Source organism: Abrus precatorius, unplaced genomic scaffold (genome assembly GCF_003935025.1).
Source record: "Abrus precatorius isolate BTA unplaced genomic scaffold, Abrus_2018 Scaffold2, whole genome shotgun sequence".
Taxonomy (NCBI): Eukaryota; Viridiplantae; Streptophyta; class Magnoliopsida; order Fabales; family Fabaceae; genus Abrus; species Abrus precatorius.
This window is the reverse complement of record NW_020874362.1, coordinates 15,571,146-15,592,644: the sequence shown is the minus strand read 5'-3', so window position 1 is coordinate 15,592,644 and position 21,499 is coordinate 15,571,146. Positions and strand designations below refer to the sequence as shown.

Here is a 21,499-nt window from a genome sequence, read left to right as displayed (position 1 = left end):
CAAACTCCCTGGCCTCACCTTCATGGCCAAGTTTGTAACGCCCTAAATTTTGTAATATTAATTATTGATAATTATATAAATCTAAATGTATATTCATGTGTGTATTTTTAAATATATGTTGTGAATATGTATGTGTATATATATATATATATATATGTGTGTGTGTATGCATGACTGGTTGGGCTGAAATGGGCTAGGTGCCTAAGTACAGGGCGAGATACTTGGCTGTTCTTGCTGCAGCGAGAGGGCCCTAGGAGGAAGGACCAGAACTGTCACCTTCTCACTGTAGCGACAAAGCGATAGTTTGGGGTGTATTTATGGGTGCAGTCTCGCTGTAGCGAAAGGGTCTCGCTGTAGCGAGATTTTGCAGAAACCAGAGTGCAGTTTTCTCTAGTTTTTCGCTGTAGCGAGAGGGCATGTCGCTGCAGTGAGAATATCTCGCTATAACGAGAGTGTCGCGACCAGAAAGGGACTTAAAAGGGGTTAGGGTTCGAGGAGAGTTATTTGTCCCTCTCCCTTTGATCCTCTCATTTCCCAAAGCCCTATTCCACCGATTAATTACCTCCAAAGCCGTTTGGGAGCTTGATTGAAGGTTGAATCCATGGGGGGAACGCTTGGAGGTAAGTTTTAATGGTTAGGGTTTTGGTTTTTCATCCCCTTTCTCTGTTTTCATGTTTCCCCTGGGTTCTCATGGAGTTTCTCCATGTGTTTAGGATGAAATCCGTGAGGGGGAGTACTTCTTGGTGGATTTAGCGTGTGGGACGTCAGTCTAAGGTAAGGGGGGACTCTACCCTACTCTTTGCATGTGATTTACCGTTATTTCGTTGAATATTGTGATGTGGTTGAAAATTACTGTGAAATATAATGTGAGCCATGTGCCGTGATATATGAATATTATGTGTATGGATGGGAGAATATGTGATTGATGGAATTTTGCTATGTATTACGGTGTGTGAACAAATGTGGGCCCGAGGGCCGTGTAATATAGATTAATGTTGACTATGTGTCATGTAATGTGAAATGAACGTGGGCCTAGTGCTGTGTATTTGAATGCAATGTGGGCTGTGTGCCGTGTGTAAGCATGATTATTGCATGCGTGAATGGAATATGTGTGAATAAGTGTGTTAGCACCGTTGTAATGTGTTGTGAATGGTTCAGCGATACACCGGGGGTGTGGGAGATGAGGACGGTAGAAATACCTTGGGGAAGAGGGAGTGGTGGTGACACCGACTACGAAACGGGTGCACCACGGGCCACACACTTTCTTCCTGACTAGACCTCTGACCATTACCTTTGCTGAACGACCCATGACTGCCCACGTGGTATCTGTGAGGCAGGGTAACTAGCGACCATTCATGGTGTAAATTTGTGATCACAGTACTATAGTGAATGTGGCTGGTATGTGTATGCATGGATTTGTGTTTGTACTTATGGATGTGAATTGCTGCTTGTGATTGTGTTTGTTGAATGTAATGGAAAGGTTCTGGAGGTGAGACTCTATGTTAAATGTGTGTTTTGGGTAGTGTAGAGTACTCACCCTTACATTCATTTTTCAGGTAATCAAGACGATCAGTATCGGACTCAGTGAAGAGATGGATGGACTGCTATAGGACTTAGTTTTTATTTAAAAACTTGTTGTAACTAAACTAGTCTTGTAGCAGTCATTTGATATTAATTTGTAACCCTTCCCTTATTTTGAACTATTTTATGAAAATTAGTTATTTGAATTTCATTAAATTGAAATTAAATTTAAGGTGTTACAAAGTTCATGTCTCGAAATTCCTCAATCAACTCCATCTCTTTCACCATCATTGCTGCCACGTGCAATGACTTCCAACTAAGACCGTCAGCCACCACATTTGCCTTACCAGGGTGGTAAGATAACGTGAAGTCATAATCCTTGAGGAATTCCATCCATCTCCTCTACCGCATGTTCAGCTCCCTTTGATCAAACAAATACTTCAAGCTTGTGTGGTCACTGAACACTTCAAACCTCACTCCATACAGGTAATGCCTCCATACTTTAAGAGCAAAAACCACCGCGGCTAACTATAAGTCATGGGTCGGGTAGTTGACTTCGTGCTGGCGTAACTGTCTTAAGACATAGGCGATCACTCACCCGTCTTGCATCAAAACACAACCAAGTCCATGCCCGGACGCATCACAGTACACATCAAATTTCTGCTCTGGGTACGGTAGAGCCAACACTGACGCCGAAGTCAACCTTATTTTCAACTCCAGGAAACTAGCTTCACACCCCTTGGTCCACTTGAACTCCTTTCCCTTGCGAGTCAGCTTCATTAAGGGCAAAGCTATCTTAGAAAATCCTTCAATGAACTTTCTATAATAGCCTGCTAGTCCTAGAAAGCTGTGAACCTCAGTCACGTTCGTCGGCCTTGGCCATTCAGCCACAACTGTCTTTCCCTCAAAATTTGCAGAACAATCCTCAAGTGCTCGGTGTGCTCTTCCTGAGTCTTTGAATAATTAGGATTTCGCCAATGAACACCACCACAAACTTATCCAAAAACTCATGGAAGATTCTGTTCATGTAATCCATGAACACCACAGGCACATTGGTCACCCCAAACGGCATAACCAAGTACTCATATTGACTATACAGCATCCTGAGTGCTGTCTTAGGTACATCCTCGTTCTTCACCCTGATCTGATGGTATCCTGATCTTAAATCAATCTTTGAGAACACTGCGGCTCCCCTCAATTGATCCATCAAATCATCATTCCTTGGAAGAGGATACTTGTTCTTGATCGTTACTTTATTCAGTTTCTAGTAATCTACACACATCCTCATGCTTCCGTCTTTCTTTTTCAACAAGAGCACTGGTGCTCCACACAGTGACACACTCAGTCTTACAAACCGTTTCTGCAGCAAGTCTTCCACTTGTTTCTTAACCTTTGCCAACTCCACTGGTGACATCCTATAAGGTGCCACAGAGATCGGGCTTGCCCCTAGAATAAGATCAATGGTAAACTTTATCTCCCTCTTGGGTGGTAACTCAAAAACATCTTTGGGGAAAATTTCTAAGAAGTCCATTACTATCAGAATATACTTCGGCTCTACCACGCTTTCAACCTCCATTGAGAACATAACCATAAAAGGCTTGGTGTTTACAGTGTTCTCCCACGCCCCTGGCTCGTAAGCCTTGGAACCCCTGCCATTGTTGTACCAAAGATCAAAGTCTTCTCCCTACAGTCTAATAACACATGGTTGCAGCAAGCCAATCCATTCCTAGAATCACATCCAATTGAGAAAGAGGTAAATAGATCAAGTTCACCTCAAACTCTGTCATGTACCATTATTGGACACCCTAGACACACCCATGACATTACAACCGGCTTACCCGTAAGAGTAGTCACCACAACATTCCACAGTAGTTCGGTCATATATAGACCCAGACTCTTCACACAGTCCACCGATATAAAAGAGTGCGTAGCACCCGAGTCAAACAACACGTCAAGTAATCTGCCTTTAAGTATGCATTTACCTCGGATCAGCTCCACAGATTGTAAAGCCTCTGCCCCATTCATAGCAAAAGACTCTCCCAGGAACACTCGGCTTCTATCTCGTACTCAGCCCCGCGCTTCCCCTTGATTCAGGCCTCGGAGCTGTACTTGAACTGCCGCTCCTCTTGGTGGTCCAACACACATTAGCAGTGTGCCCCGACTTCCCACAGTTGTTGCAAGTAATCTTTGGCTGTGGGTAGTCCTTTACCATGTGTGGTCCTCCGCACCTGAAGCACTTGAGCCGTCCTCTGAAAGAACCCGATCCCGAGCCACTCCCACTGCTCTTCTCTTGAGATGAGTTCCCTCGGGTGATGAATCCATATTTTACTAGTATTTTACCATAATTTTTAGTGCAATTAATAAAGAAAACATGCTAGAAATAGTAGAAAACCCTTAAAAAAATAATAAAATGTTGCATGTCACTTTTAAACATAGTTATTTTAAAATTCATTGATTTTCTATGTAAAAAGTGACAATTCAAGTATGCTTTTGTAGGAAATTCTGAGCTAAGTTCATGAGGATTGGATGATCAAAGGAAAAATAGAAGAAAGGTAGCAAAAATTGGAGGAAAGAAGTTTATAATTGAAGAACAGCCTCTGAGTGAACACTTTCGCTGGTGAAAGTGATCACTCCCGAATCATAAAATGAAAAAGAGTTTCTGCGTAATCACTTTTACTGACAAAATTGATCATTCCAGAGAGGTTGCATTGAGAAGAGCTTCTGCGTAATCACTTTTTCTAGAAAAAGTGAGTGTTCTAGAGAGTCCTCCAAGAGGAGTAGCTGCGCGTGTTCACTATTATCCACAAAAGTGAACACATGCAAGAAGGTAGCTTCTGCGTGTTCACTATTTCCAGAAGAAGTGAACACGCGCATGACATTAGTAAGGGAAGCTTCTGCGTGGCTACTATTTTCAACAAAAGTGAACACTTTGAAGTGCGCGTGGCTACTATCACCAGCAAAAGTGAACACGCGCAAGTGGAAGTGAAGAATTAGCCTCTGCATGATTACTATTGCTGGCAAAAGTGATCACACTAGTAGAGCGGGAATTCTATAAAAGGCAGTTAGCTCAGGAATTTAGAAGTTTTTTGTTCATTTTTCATTTTTCATTTGTTTTTGTTGTTGAGAGAGTCAGAGAGGGAGATTGAGGACGAACACCAAGCTTCATTTCTTGAGGGATCAGATTGGAGATTGGCTTGAAGATGTTTCTTCTTTGTTCATTCTCTTCTTCTCTTCTCTTCTCTTCTCTTTTTGTAATGTTTGCTTAAACTCTTTGTGGTTAGGAACTGTGAATCTGAAATGGAAATGTTGAATTGATTTTGGATCTGAACTTTGAGTTTTGGATTGGATTGAGTGATTGATTCTGCTGTTAAAGTAGTGATTCAATGGAAATTTGATCAACTAACCTCTCTTATCAATGGGAATTTAATTTGTTTCTCATATCTGAATTAATTGCCAACGTTATTGGTTTCTTAGGGATAAGATACCTTAATCTTGCAATCTTTTGGTTTCTCAAACTTAATGCAGCATTTGATTGGATTAGATCTAAAGGATTAGAGTGATTTGATTAGATGCTAGATTCATTGAGGCAAGGGATTATCCTTTGATTAATATAACGTGAAACTGATTGTCATTCCATCTAAATGCTTGAAAGTTCAGAACTTTATTGATTCAATGTTGAAGTTTTGGTGAAATAATTTCCTAACTACTCTTTCTACATCTGTTTACTATACACTTTTGTACTAACTATTCTGTTTTACTTTCTAATTACGTTTTTGATACATTCATCTGAAATTTGTAAAGCTCAATTAATTGTGATCTTGTGAAGTGGTAATTGAGAACTTTATTCCCTGAGGACGATACTTAGAACTCAATTTGATTCTAAGATTTTTTATAACTTGCTACAACAACACTAGTACACTTGCTAGTCAGTTTACTTTCAATGCAACAACAGTTGTAAAAGTAACAAGTTTTTGGCGCCATTGCCAGGGAATAATTTGTTTCAATATCATTAGTAACAGGAAAATAACTAGATTGAGCATTTGTTTCTTTAAATTTTCTGCAAATATTACATTACATGTGCAGTTTTCTGTTTTCATTATACTATATCTGTGTTTAGTTGTATATGCCTGGCAAAAACAAAAATAAATCTACTCTTGTCTTTGATCCTGACATTGATAAAACTCTTAGGAGATTAAGAAAAGAGACTAGAGCAGAGAGATCTTTAGGAAGTGACAGTGATCTAGAGGTTATTCATTCTCCAGAATTTCAAGTCACTTCTTTTGCAAATAGGAAACATTCACCTTTTAGACAACCAACTCCAAAAGTTGAAATGGCAGAACAACATAGAATGAGAACACTAAGAGATTATGCAATTCCAGATATGTAAGGCTATAATTCTTCAATTGTTAGACCAACCATTCAAGCCAATCATTTTGAGATAAAATTAGCCTTACTTCACCTAGTGCAGTAGGACCAATTTTCTGGTGGAATTTCTGATGATCCTAATCTGCATATTTCAAACTTTCTGCAGTTGTGTGACACTATAAGGATGAATGGAGTAAGTGAAAATGCTATAAGACTGAGGCTATTTCCATTTACTTTAAGAGACAAAGCCAAATGTTGGTTACAAGCACAGCCTCAGGGAAGTATCACCACATGGACTGAACTTGTGAATAAATTTCTAACAAAATATTTTCCTCCCTCAAAAGCTGCTAAGCTGAGAGGAGAAATAACATCTTTTGTGCAGCAGGAAGGAGACTCACTTTATGAAGCATAGGAAAGATATAAAGAGTTGCTGAGAAGATGTCCACATCATTGTATTCCAGAATGGATGCAGCTAGAAACTTTTTATAATGGAATAAACGTAGTAACTAGAACTATGATTGATGCAGCTGCAGGAGGATCTTTGAGCATGAAATCCTTGGAAGAAGCCCAAAGAATCATTGAGATGATGGCTTCATCCATGTATCAGAATTCAAACTTGAGGAATACAAGAAGAGGCAATGAATATGAAGCAAAGATGATGGAAACTTTTCTTGCACAGAATCAGCTGCAGAACCAATTATTTTCTGACCAAATAGCAGCTTTGACTCAGCAGATTAATAATTTGCAGACTGGAAATGTGGTAACAAGTCATTTGACATGCGATTTTTGTGGAGGGAATCATGCTAATGGTGCATGTGATGTACCTACACCTGAACCACAAGAGCAAGTTAATTATATGGGAATTATCAAAGACAGCAACAATCTTATCCTCAACAATCATTTCCTCCTGGATTTCAGTATTCTAATAATAGGAATCAACAATTTTATAATTGGAATCCTCAGAATTTTGCAATGAAAAGCACTAATACATCTCTTCCATTTTCAAATGCAGGAAATCACCAACAACCAGTACTTTCAAGGAAATTCTTCTACTCAACCTCAAAGGAGTCAACATTCAGCTAGACCAATGAGTGAAAGAATGAATGAGATTGAGGAAACAATGTTACAATTCATGAAAGTCACTCAATCCAGCATCAAGAATCAAGAAGCTTCTATGAAGAAGTTAGAAACTCAAATTGGACAGCTGGCTGAACAATTAACAAGTAGAGATGAAGGAAGATTTCCAAGCAACACAGTGGTGAATCCAAAGGAACAATGTCAAGCTATAGTTACAAGAAGTGGAGCTGTTATAGCCAGTCCAAAACCAGCTGAAAAGAAACTGAATAATGTTGCAGTAGAAAAGCAAGTAGAAAATGCAGCAGAGGAAAGAGATTTAAAAGAAGAATTGCAGTAAGGAAACTTCAAGCTACTAAAGAGAGAACATTCAGAAAAGAATGAAGAAGTTCATAAAAGTCCTGAAAGAAAGACAAAGAAGCAATTATTTGAGGACACTTACAAGCCAATTGATCCAGAAAAATATAAGAGACTGCCTTATCCTCAAAGAGTGCAAAATCCTAAGCAAGAGGAGCAGTTTGAGAGGTTTCTAAACGTGTTCAAAAAGCTGCAAATTAACATCCCATTTGCTGAAGCTTTGGAGCAAATGCCATCTTATGCCAAATTCATGAAGGAACTACTCTCCAAGAAAAGGAAGTTAAAACATGTTAAGACTGTACCCTTGACAGAGGAGTGCAGTGCTATTCTTAGAAGAAAACTTCCTCAAAAATTAAAAGACCCAGGATCCTTTAGCATACCTTGTGAAATAGGAAATTGTACTGTGGGAAAAGCATTGTGTGACTTGGGGGCAAGTATTAATTTGATGCCATTAATCATTATGAAGAAATTGGGGATAGAAGAAGCGAAACCAACCAACATTACATTGCAATTAGCTGATAGATCATATACTTATCCATATGGAGTAGTAGAGGATTTGTTGGTTAAGGTTGACAAATTTATTTTTCCTGCAGATTTTGTCATATTGGACATGGAGGTAGATGCAAACATACCATTAATCTTGGGCAAACCTTTCCTTGCAACTAGACGAGCTCTCATTGATGTGCAAAAAGGAGAGTTAATGCTTAGAGTTCAAGAGAAAAAGGTAATATTTAATGTATTTGAAGCTTTGAAATATCCAATTGATGATAACACATGTACGAGAGTAGATACATTGGATTCTATGATCACTCCTTATTCTTTGAATGGATTTGATGAAATTTTTGTGTTGAGAGTGTCAGGCTTCTGATTTATCATTGAGTAATCTATAATATTTTATACTTGTTCAATGTTAATTGAAGGATTATTTGGTACTGGAATAGATTTAGATGGAGTTTGAAATTATATATATATATAAAAAAAAAAGTGAACAGTAACATATGAGCAGTGCCGAATAAACAGTAAAACTGCCTATGAACAGTGCAAACCGCGTACAAACTGCGTTTGTATAGTGACCGACGACGTCATCAGTGACATCATCCTGACATCATGGCTGACGTCACATACGCATACAGTGCGTGTACAGTACGCGTGCACAGTGTTTCTGGCGTGAATAATGTCCTAAACAGTGTTTCCGCGTGAACAGTAAATTTCAAAAATTTTGTATAAAAAGGGGGCTTCACACAAAATTTTAATTCCTTTACTCATATCCAAGGTTCTCAAAGGTTCTAATTTTCTCCCATAATAAACCCTCATAAACTTAGATTTCTCGCCAGATCTGAGATTCCACGTTTATTCTGAAGGATTTGAAGTAAGTTTCTTTAAGTTTGAAGCTAGATTTATTGTTCATTTCTCTTCTCCTTCTCTTTCTCATAGAAGTTCATGGTGTTCTTAGGAGAAACTCCTTTCTAAAGCCAAATCTTCGGTGAATCTTGCTATAAAACAAGTAATATTCGATAGATCTAGTGTGAATCATCGTTCTTAGGTAAGGGGAGTTTACTTTAACCTATGAACTACGTTTTGAATAGTTTAATATGCTATTTCAAGATGTTTTGATATTATTTTGTTAGATCTATTGAATAAAAGCTATTTTCTAAGCTGTAACTGCTGTTAATTGATTTAAAATGCTGAGATTTTGGCTGATCTATTATAAACTTGCCTTAGCTGAGCTGTTACAATAATTTTAGCGGTGTGCATCATGCTGAAAAATATGTTTTGCATCATTATAAAGTCGAGTTACATGTTTAAGTGGGTAGACGTGTAACGGTAAGTTCATGCTGAGCTGATGTGCTGTGCTGTCTGGATCCAGATACCGGAATGGGTCGCTCCCGGACCGGCTCGGTTCCTTCTGGATTACTTAGGCTGTGAAACCAGTTGGAAACCGTTTTCATGCTGTGCATTAGATGGGATGGAAATGGATGGGGTTATTACTGTGAGAAATATTTTGCTCTACATATATGATTTTATTTTAGTTTTGTAAGCTCACCCTTGCATTTCTTTCTATGTCATTGTATGCATGTGTACTACGATGATCGTACGGTGGTATGTGAGCAGATGTAACAGGAGTTACATCTACTTCACAGGCTGAGGGGCCAGTGAAGAAATGTTAGAAGCTGGGGTCGAGTAATATTGCATCAAAGTCCTTTTTCCTTTATATTTTGAGACCTCATGTAGAGGGAGCTATATAGTATAATTTTGGGTATTTTGAATATTATGAATTAAATGTAATATTATGTTGTTCTGTTGGATATTTGTTGTAAGAAACTTTGTTTTATTTTAATTGAGAAGAGAATTTCATACTTATATTCTCTATTATTTATTTATCTTAAATAAGTATGTGATGTACAAACAATGTTCTTAGTTCCTTACAAAAAGGGGTCGTGACAGAGAGAAACCATAGCTGCAGGAAATACTAAATCTCTGCATTTTGAAGATGAAAACATATTTGAAATAGAGCAGCAATTGGAAGCTCTACCTATTTTAATACCTGCAGAAAAATTGATCAAAGAAGAGTTGAAAAATGAAGGAGAAGAAGAGAAAAGTCAGAAGCTGGAATTAAAGCAACTTCCATCTTACTTGAGATATGCATTTTGGGATCATAAACATGAAAATCCAGTTATCATAAGCAATGAACTCAAGGAAGAAGAGGAGGAGAAGTTGCTGAGGATTTTGAGAACCCATAAATCAGCAATAGGGTGGAACATCTCAGATTAAAACGGTATAAATCCAGCCTTTTGTAAGCACAGAATTTTATTTGAAGAAAATTTTAAACCAGTTGTGCAGCCTCAAAGAAGATTAAACCCTGCCATGAAGGAAGTGGTAAGGAAGAAAGTCATTAAACTATTAGATGCAGGGATCATATATCCTATTTCAGACAGCAATTGGGTAAGTCCTGTGCAAGTGGTACCTAAAAAGGGTGGAATGACTGTAGTACCAAATGAAAAGAATGAGTTGATACCCACAAGGACTGTCATAGGATGGAGGATGCGTATAGATTATAAAAAGCTGAATGATGCAACCAGAAAAGAACATTTTCCTCTACCTTTTGCAGACCAAATGCTAGAAAGGTTAGCTGGACATGCATTTTACTGCTTTTTAGATGGATATTCTGGCTATAACCAAATTGCTGTAGATCCAATTGATCAAGAAAAAACTACTTTTACTTGTCCCTTTGGAATATTTGCATATAGAAGAATGCCTTTTGGGCTGTGTAATGCTCCAGCTACATTTCAAAGGTGCATGTTAGCTTTTTTTTTTTACTTGGTTGAGAAAATAATTGAGGTATTCATGGATGATTTTTCTATTTTTGGGAATTCATTTGATGATTGTCTATCTAATTTGTCCATTGTTTTGCAGAGATGTCAAGACACCAACTTGGTGTTGAATTGAGAGAAATGTCACTTTATGGTGCAAGAAGGCATAGTGCTTGGCCATAAGATTTCAATTAGAGGGATGGAGGTTGATCAAGATAAAATAGAAGTGATTAGTAAATTACCTCCACCTGTGAATGTGAAAGGAATTAGAAGTTTCTTAGGCCATGCTGGGTTTTATAGGAGGTTCATTAAAGATTTTTCTAAAATTGCCAAACCTCTTAGTGACTTGCTTGTAAAGGATGCAGCATTTGTATTTGATGAATCTTGTATGCATGCTTTTACTGTTTTAAAAGAAAAACTGATGTTTGCTCCAATTCTTGTTAAAGCTGACTGGACTGTACCATTTGGGCTAATGTGTGATGCAAGTGACAATGCAGTCGGTGCTATATTAGGACAAAGAAAAGATAAAAGACTACATGTGATTTACTATGCTAGTAGAGTCCTAAACTCTGCACAGATTAATTACACAACCACTGAAAAAGAGTTGCTTGCTATAGTATTTGCTTTTGATAAGTTCAGGTCTTATTTAGTAGGGTCCAAGGTTGTGGTATATACTGACCATGCTACTCTGAAATATTTGTTTTCTAAGCAGGATGCTAAACCAAGACTGCTGAGATGGATTCTACTATTTCAAGAATTTGAGTTAGAAATTCGAGATAAGAAAGGAAAAGAGAATGGTGTTGCAGACCTGATGATGATTTATTTTGAGGTGTTTAAAAGATTTGTCGCAAATCCTCATCAAAATTTAAACAATTTAATGTAGTACTAGGGTTACCCTAGATTGTCTCCCGTGAACATTGGCTATTAATCTTCATTAAACATGTTGAAGGCATTAATTGAACAAGCAATTAAAATGGGGGGGTTTTGTGGTTTCAAATCAAAATAAAGAGTAACAAACAAACGAGTTTAATTAGTTCAAACAATAGAAAGCAGCAATCCTTAGTTCATCCACAAAGATTCTATCCTCATTCCACTCAAGATTTAATATTCATCCTCTCTTCCATGAATTAGGTTAATTTAACAAGCGAAAATCAACCTTATGGTCCCAACGAAATTACATAATTTGTTAGGCTCTAATCTCTCATTCCAAAATTACGCAACCTTAGAATTAAACCTAGGATTAAGCAATCCCTAGTTTAGAATCTCCTTAAAACGAAATTAGGGTTAATTGAGCAATACCCCCTCATTCACCATTAGTTCAATTCAAGAGACAAGGAAGAAGTAATTCATGAAAAGAAAGGAATTATATTATCATTAAATTCAAGGAACTCAAGAATCTATGCGAACTTACTAAGGATTACACAAAATTTAGCCCTCCATGGAAATAGGGCTCAAAAACGCAGTTGGGAAATGCAGAAAACTCATTAACATTAATGTAAAAGCAAGAGAAATGAGAAACCAAACCCTAGGTTGGACCCTTGGCTGTCACCCCAGGTTGCCCTAAGCTCTGGAAAATATCCTAAATTGAGTAAAGAAGAGAAAAGGTTCAAAAAGTGTAAGAACTCCTACCCTAATTTGGTAAAAATCTATTTACACTAAAGTTGGCACCCTCCAAAGTAGTTACTTTGATTCTTTCATAGTAAACATGCGCAACATTAGTTGGGTTTTGCCTCTCTAGAGTGATTACTATGAATATTCATAGTAATCACGCACAGCACTGGGACATTTTGGACTTTCTGGAGTTGTCACTATGAATTTTGATAGTAACTATGCGCAGCACCTTTAATTTTGCATGCTTTGGAGTGACTACTATGAATATTCATAGTAACCACACGCAGGTTTAGTGGATTCTGGGTTGCTGTAGTTGTCACTTTAAGCTTTGAAAGTGATCACTTTGGTCCCTTTGCTGAAAATGGCTTACTGTAGTTGTCACTATCAATTTTGAAAGTAGTTACTTTCACCTCAAATTCCTCAAAATCCAATAATTCTTCAAAATAGGCATGGGGATTCCTGCAACATTATTCAAATGATCAAAACATGTAAAATAAACTATCTAAATCAATGTAAATTAACCAAAAACTAAGAAACCTATATTATTTAGCGTAATTGGAATATTCATCTTATTTTCACTATCTATGTCTATTCTTTTCTATAAAGAGTAATAAATGATGTATAAAAATTTAGTAAAATGTGGATTCATCACAACCCCAAACTTTTGCTTGAGTTAGACATTCGAGATAAGAAAGGAAAAGAGAATGGTGTTGCAGACCATCTATCCAGAATTCCATTGGACACATTGCCATCAGATTACTTGGATATTAATGAAGAATTTCCTGATGAAAAGCTGCTAACTGTGGATGAATTACCTTGGTTTGCTGATATAGCAAATTTTAAGGCCACTCAGCATATTCCAAAGAGAATGAATTGGCAGCAAAGAAAGAAATTTCTTCATTACAGCAAGTTCAATATTTGGGAAGATCCTCATCTATTCAAAATTGGAGTAGATGGCATTTTGAGAAGATGTATTCCATAGAAAGAACAAGTTGATATCCTATGGCATTGCCACAATTCAGATTATGAAGGCCATCATGGTGGATCAAGAACAGCTGCCAAAGTATTACAAGCTGAATTTTTCTGGCCTACATTGTTCAGAGATGCAAAAATTTACGTAGAAAACTGTGATAAATGCCAAAGAGTTGGTAACATTTCCAGAAGACATGGGATGCCTTTGAACAATATCTTGGAGGTAGAACTGTTTGATGTATGGGGAATAGACTTTATGGGACGCTTTCCAACTTCTTTTTCTCATGAATACATACTTGTGGTAGTGGATTATGTGTCTAAATGGGTGGAAGCTATACCAACCAGAACAAACGAAGCCAAAGTGGTGATTTCCTTCATAAAGAAAAACATTTTTTCAAGATTTGGAGTGCCAAGAATTCTGATTAGTGATGGAGGATCACACTTCTGCAATAAATACCTTGATAATGTTCTGGATAAGTATGGAGTAAAACACAGAGTAGCAACTCCTTATCATCCTCAAACAAGTAAATAAGTGGAAATTTCAAACAGAAAAATCAAGAAGATCTTAGAGAAAGTAGTCAATAACTCAAGAAAAGATTGGTCAAGGAAGCTTGATGATACATTATGGGCATACAGAACTGCATTCAAAACACCAATTGGTATGTCACCATATCAATTAGTGTTTGGGAAATCATGTCATCTTCCTGTGGAACTTGAACATAGAGCATATTGGGCTACTAAATGGCTGAATTTTGATTAAACCAAGGCTGGAGAAAAAAGAGTGCTACAGCTACATGAACTGGAGGAATTTAGACAATTTGCATATGAAAATGCAAAACTGTATAAAGAAAAGACTAAAAGAATACATGATAGATTCATCCTGCAGAGAGAATTCAAACCAGGGCAGCTACTTCTACTATTCAACTCTAGATTGAAGTTGTTCCCTGGAAAACTTAAGTCTAGATGGTCAAGACCTTTTATGGTAAAGGAAGTATCTCCCTTTGGTGCTATGTTACTTAAAGATCAGAGAGAATGTAGCGACCCGAATTCACTACATTTATTGATACTACTTTATAACATGATAATTCAGAAAACACCAAAATCTGGAAATTTTTTTTCTTTTTTTTTTTTTTTCTTTTTCAGACACATACACAGCTTGCAATAATAGTTCTCTTTCAAGAAGAGAGTTAACATGCACATATCTTCTCATCTCATCAATCTATAACTCACTATCAATAATATACTCATATCAAATCATCACAACTTATCATCAGAAGATACCTCAAATATATTAAATATAATGTGCGGAAACGATAGGTTCATAGTTCAACAATACGGTCAACATGGTTCGGATATAGCATAAGTAAGATAGAAATAGACTCAACTCCCTAAGAGCAGTTCCACTACAACATAACTAAAATAACATCAATCAAGAGGCGAATAATCCTCAATAGGGTTAGACTCCTCAGATGATGTTGGGGAAGCGGAACTAGGAGTTGCAGCCACAGAATCTCCACTATCCTCCTCTATCCATCCAACAGGGTGAGGGGATGAACGGGTAGCAGCAGGTGGAACCAAAATAGACGGGTGTGCAGGATGCATGTAAGAGGGCATGGTGGTATACCTAATGGAGGATTCCACCACATGGATATCCCTCTCCATTGGCATAGGTGGAGAAGTGGGGGACATAAAAGAGAATGGTACAGGTGTAGGAGTAGATCTCGCAAGTAGGTGTACGGGGGTCTATAGACATGGGTGTGGGAGAAGCAAACAAGGCGGGATAAGGTAACTGAGTGTCACCAGGAGGTACAGAGAAAACAATCTCAATAGGTGTGTTGACAGTATACTGGGTAATCCATGAGCCTCCACTATCGACTCCATGAATCACTTAGGCAAATCTGCGAAAAACACTCTGCTGGGCTACGGAGTCAAACACCCATATGTCATCCTCAGAAGGAAGGATGAACACCTTCACCTTGTTCCTGTTCATCTATATAAATAAAAGAAAAGCGATACGAACAACACAAACAGAAGGGTGAGTTCTCCAAACACAAACAACAATCATAGCCAAACCCCAAGGAAGGCGGCATCATAGTCACAAATCCATTCAACCATTCTCACTTAGCATCATACAAAGTTCAAGCATATGATAGGGAGATAAATGTAATCACAATCATAGTCAATTTCACAAGCATTCAACCATCCCTAATAATAATGCATATGATTCATGAATGCAAGTTTCCACCTCTCTCATATAGTCACTCATGTGTTATTAGCATGCAAATGATGCATAGGGATCCCATTTCTCTATGACTAGAGACTTGCCCAACATTTACAATAGAGATAGATAGATATATTCAAGTTGTGTGGCGATCGGAGGACTCTATTCCCTACTCTGCACAGATATAATAGATAGAAAAATAATAATAGCACATCATTGATGTGAAAAGCCATACCGCACGTTCAGGAATGGACCTCTACGACCCTAATATTATGGAGTTCACGTCAGGTTTGGCTAAGGTCTTGCAAGTGGGTCACGACCCGGCTACAGGTAGCTCAGCTGCCATATGCCACTTAGGTCAGATGTTCCCCCTTTGACCATTCCCAGAAGATCTACTTTGGACCGAACATCCAATACCTACAGCTGTGCCTCTGTAATGCCATCAAGTCATTTCAAAAGATTATATATGATGCATGAATAGCATTTTCAGTTTTCTTGTGATTGTTTTCTCAACTCATATCATCCAGCCACTCGGGCTATTGCACAGATATAATAGAAGTCACATCGGACTTAAAATCATAGCATATAGCATCAAGCTAAAAGTCATCATAGACTTAGCAACATGGATAGATAATCTCCATGAGTCACATGCCTTAGCATGGATAAATAGATACCATGAGTCTCATAACAATTCTCACTGAGCTCATAATAATAATCTCAAGATAATATAATTCAGGAACTCAGGACATAACATATAATTTCTTATCAAAATTCATAATCTCATGGTTTTACAATTTCATACTCATAGAAAGTTTTAGTGCAGCATGTTACATCTTTGGACCTTAACTTAGGCGAATCATTCAAGCCTTCATAATTCATTTCTTTTTCTCACTTCATTCTCTTTTAAAATTCAGCACCATCCCATTTCTCAATCCTTGTAATTTCACCATTCAAATTCATCCTATTCATTTCATTATGCTTATTAACCTCTATCCCCTGGTTACCCATAATTTTCTTAATTCAAATTCTTATTTTCTCCATCTCTTCCTCACAGTTTTTCTCTCCTTAAATGGATAAATTATTAAACTTATCTCCTGCCTAAACCATCAACCAAACAATTTAACTTACACTAGATTTAAAGGCATTACCTCTCGGTTTTCTTACTTTTATTTAGGGAAAACAATTCAAGCTTATGTCCTTGTCATGCTACTAACTTAGACCAATTCATTCACCATTCTTTCTAAGTTCTATCCTCTCAGATTTTCACACTTTTTCTTATAAGATAAATGTGGTTCCTCACTCTCTTTATTCAACCACTCAATATATTTCAAATTCATGATATTCCCAATAATTCCATTTAGGTCCAAGGTCCTTTTTGATAATTCAACCCTCAAGGGCACTAGATCAATACCAATATATCATTATATAATTATTTTCGCTGCACAATCTCTTAATTCATCAAGTCTTTTGTGGTGAGATGCAAATGATGCATGTAGCACTATCAATATAGACATTTCTTGGCATAACCATAACAAATAGTGAGTCATTCAAATTTTCCAGCCAAGTGTCAATTCAACTTCTTCACGGTTTTTCAAGGAATAATATAATTCATGGATAGTACCTTACTTCACATCACTTACATTTTTCCAGCAACTCATTCAAGCAAACATCACTAATTTCAAGTACCAATACCAAGCAACATCAAGGTCAATCACAACCAATTTTACAATCAATCATTCAATCACACACTCAACCAAGTCCCACACGGTTCAAGGCATTCTAATCAAGACAACACACTTTCAAATTCAGTTTTAGTTTCCTTAAAATGCAAGGTACATACAAGATATTTTTCTGAAATTTTGCAACACTTTTGGATGTCAAAACCGAGACCATCCAAGTCCATTTCCACTTTTTCCTTCATAACTCTTTTTCTCATTACTCTTAATAAACTTTTCAAAATAATTTCAAGGTTCCAAATCAATTAATTTCAACCTTTTTCCTCAAAATTTTCAGAACTGTCCAGCCTCCAAAATCTCATTATTTGACAAGTCACTAACAAGCAAATTAGGGAAAATCAACATGCAAACACAAGGTTCCATTATCTAAGTGCAGTATTTTAATTTTCAGCAAAGGACTATGTTTAAAAAGGGTACACTGAGACAACACAAGGGCAATTTAGTGTTCAAACTCTCAAAATTACTAAAGGAGTTCTTTTTGTGAAATTAGGTTTGGTAACAAAGTGTTCAAGACATGCAAATTCACGGTTCCAAGGTCTCAAGGGTAGATTTCCGTTTATTCAAGGGATTTGGCAAGAAAACCTCTAAACCAAAGCTTGTACAAAAGGTTTCCAACATATTTTTGTTGTTCGCAATCTAACACTAGCAAGTGCACTAGGATTGCAGCAAGTAATGAGTAAATTTAAGATCCAAATATTGTCTCCACAGGGAATTTAGATTTCAAGTACCACTTCATAGAATTATAACCATTTGAGCTTTTTCGAAATTGGAAGGAGAGTATTAACATGTAATAATAACAAACCAGAACAATTAGGAGTAAAAGAAACTTGCAGAAACACAACAATGAACAAACAGTTATGTGATAACAGAGGGAGAAACCATAGTTAGGGAATTGCTTCACCAAAACTCCAATGTTTAATCAATAAAGTTCTGAATTAACAAGCAGTTGGAAAAATTGACAATCAGTTTCACATTATATTATTCAAAGGTTAATTCCTTAACTCAGTGCACCTAACATTCAATTAAACCATTCTAATTCCTTAGATCTGATTCAATTCAATATTGCTTTAAGTGTAAGAAACCAGAAGATTGCAAGATCAAAGCCTCTTATCCCTAAGAAAACTATAATCTTGGTGATTGGTTCAGATCTGAAGAACAAATTTAATTTCCATTGACAAGAGTTCCTCTAAATTTAGTTAATCAAATTTCCATTCAATTTCCACGTAAAGTGCAGAATCAGTCACTCAATCTATTCCAAAGCTTGAAATTTAGATCCAAATCAATTCAACATGTTCGTTTCAGATCTACAATCCCTAACTATGAAGAAATTACACAGCCATGACAGCAGAGAAAGAAAAAGAAAGAGAAGAAGAGAAAAAGAAACTCAAAAACGCCATGGAAGCTTGCTCCACTCCAATTCCTCTTCGTGAAGCTCCAAGATTCAAATCCCCACTCCTCTCTCTCACTTCCTCTAACGAGAATCTAACTAAAAACTGAAAATAAAAAACTGAACCCCCCAAAAAATTTGCACGTTTCTGTTATTTATAGAATTTCCCGGATTTGCACGTTATCACTTTTATGAGAAATAGTAGCCACGCAAAAGGTTTATGGTTGCGCGTTAACACTTTTATGAGAAAAAGTAACCACGCGCAACTTTCCTGATATTGAAGGCTCTCTGGAACTATCACTCTTACTGATAAAAGTGACTACGCAGAGTTCAAGTGGTTGCGCGTGATCACTCTTATGAATAAAAGTGATTACGCGCAACTCGCCAGGTTGAAAGCTCTCTAGAACGTTCACTTTCGTTGATAATAGTGGTAACGCCCAGGCTTTCTTCTTCTTTGAACTCTAGAGTGATCACTTTTATTGACAATAGTGATCACGCCCAATCTGCACTTTCTTGGTCTTGTGTTTTTGGAGTCCAAACTTGCTTCTTTCTTCTTCCTTGTCTTCAAGCCTCCATTTCCATGATCCTTACTCAATTTATTCCTTCAAAAACAAGATTAAAAACTTAATTTCTAAGGAAAATTTCTACAATTGCTAAAATAACTACATATGTAAACAAACTTCAATTCCTTCTCTTTTTTCTGAGTTTTTCTACTTTCTTCATATATTTTTCTTATTAATTGTGTTAGAATTATGGTAAAATATCAGTAAAAATATGGTTCATTAATACCCCAAACTTGAATTTCTGCTTGTCCTCAAGCAAATCAAGCTAAACCAAGGGTAAGTTCCTCCATTTTCAAAAACCAATTCACAAACTGCTATATTCAAATTTTCCAATTTGTAATTCTGTGTTTTCTGCATAATTTTCATTTAAGATGTTCTTCCAATTACTCAGCATGGCAATCACAATGCATTCCTCAAGTTTTAAGCAATAATTGCTATCTAAGTGAATATATATCAGCCAAGTTCATGTGAGAAACATTAAAAATCATGATCACTTCTCACTGGACAATGTTTCCCTCATTGCTCAACAGTGTTTAGGTACTATTTTCTCTCTATAATCATCAATTCAGCTGCACTCTACCATATGCTTGCCCAATTTCTCCATCTCCTCTGCTTAATACAGTTAACACACATCCAAAGGGCTTTTTACAGGTTATAGCATGGCTTATGTTAAGGCAGATACTAAACAAAATAAGAAGCAATTTGCAATTTTAAAAAAAAATCAGAGGCATTTTGAGTGAATGACTTAAAAACTAATCTGGTTTTGCCTCATTTCTCCTTAACTTCCTCAATATTGTAGCAAACACTTCGTTTTTGTGCAGCAGAATTGTCATGTTGATTTTTCTTTCCTTGCTTTTTTGAGTTCAAAAATTTTTCTGCAGCATTTTACTGCAATTCTTTTTCTCTTGAACTCAAATTTTTTTTATTTTTTTTTCACTTTTCAGAATTTCATGCAGCCAATTTCGCTGGATAATTTCTTTATTTTTCTGCAACACTGTATTTTTATTTTCTGACTTTAGATAGCTTGTTATTACCCTACCCCAAACTTATAAATTTGCTTGTCCTCAAGCAACACAAATGGATGCTACCCCAAACTTAGTTTTAAAACTCATTCTTGATTAAACTCACAATGACTCTGATTAATTTGAATGGTAAAATTGGTTTTTCAGCAAGGCTTGTAATAAAGTTAACTCAAGAAAAAGGAATATTAAACTCAAAGGGGTAAACTAGGGCAATTAATCATAAGGGAAGGCATTTTAGGCTACCTAAGGATATCAATCATGGCCTCTATCATGTGGGTGAAAACTGTAACATGCATATTCAATTAAGAACAAGGGCAAGTTCTAGAGAATGTAGCCAAATATGATTAATCACACAAGAAAAAGAATTAGACAACTCAAATCTCACTAGGTATTTATAAGTGATCATGTGGATTAATGAAAACACAATGCACTTTTCAGAAATATATGCACCTAGTGGCAAGACTGCCTCATTTTGAAAATACAAGTGTGATTTCATTTTGAGAATGAGAAAAACAACTTAAAAAGAAATTCACATAGAATTCACAGCCATCAGTTTATTATCTATTCTAGTATTTTGGTGTTTTTCAAAAACAATTCAGTGTAATGTGAAGCTAACACATGAATAAGAGGTAGAGAATGAAACCCCCTTTCATGGCAGCTTGTGCAAGTGTCACCATCCAATGTGTGTGACATTCTCTGCACAAAACACCAAATTCCATCCATTAGCAAGTAAAAGGTAATTAATAAGAAAGCTAACATAAATGCAGAACAGATATGTGAAAATTAACCCAAATTGTAATTACAACCCAAAAAGTTTGAAAGTTAACTACGTCAATTTACAAAACTCCTAATGACAGAAAAATAAATTCCTAAACTAGTCTTCTACTGCATCTTTCTCCTCTAAGGTGGTGGAGAAGGTGAAGGTGCAGGGGATCTTGTCTGAGGTGGGTCAGAAATTTCAATTGGTGAAAAGCTTGAGACACCATCAGTTTTGGCCCTCTTTGCTACTGGATTTCTCCTAGCTGCTCCACCTTGAAGATTTCTGCTGGATCTTCTTCTTGGAGTGGTGGAAGCTCCAACTTGCTTCTTCTTAAAAGGTCCAACTGGTGTATTCAGCGAAGTTCTAACCATTTTTTCAGTTTCTGCAAATGAAGGAGCAATTAGACAATTTAATATTGTAATATCAGCTGTGATAGTATAGATTTCTGTACTAAAGAAAATTCAATCAAACAGAATTCAATTCTTCTGTATAACATGCAGTCTATTGTCAAGATAAATCAACATATAACTACCTACACATAACTGCACAAACTTAACGTTCACAATCAATTCATGTTAAATCCTCATATATAAGTTCAG

General features: G+C 36.7%; 1 non-coding gene across 1 annotated transcript; it reads right to left on the bottom strand.

Annotated features, from left to right (window-relative positions):
* Positions 1-6,235: 6,235 nt before the first annotated feature.
* On the bottom strand, positions 6,236-6,342 carry LOC113860344. Its single transcript, XR_003503797.1, has one exon. It is a non-coding gene; the product is annotated as a small nucleolar RNA R71 (small nucleolar RNA).
* Between the last annotated feature and the right edge of the window lie 15,157 nt (positions 6,343-21,499).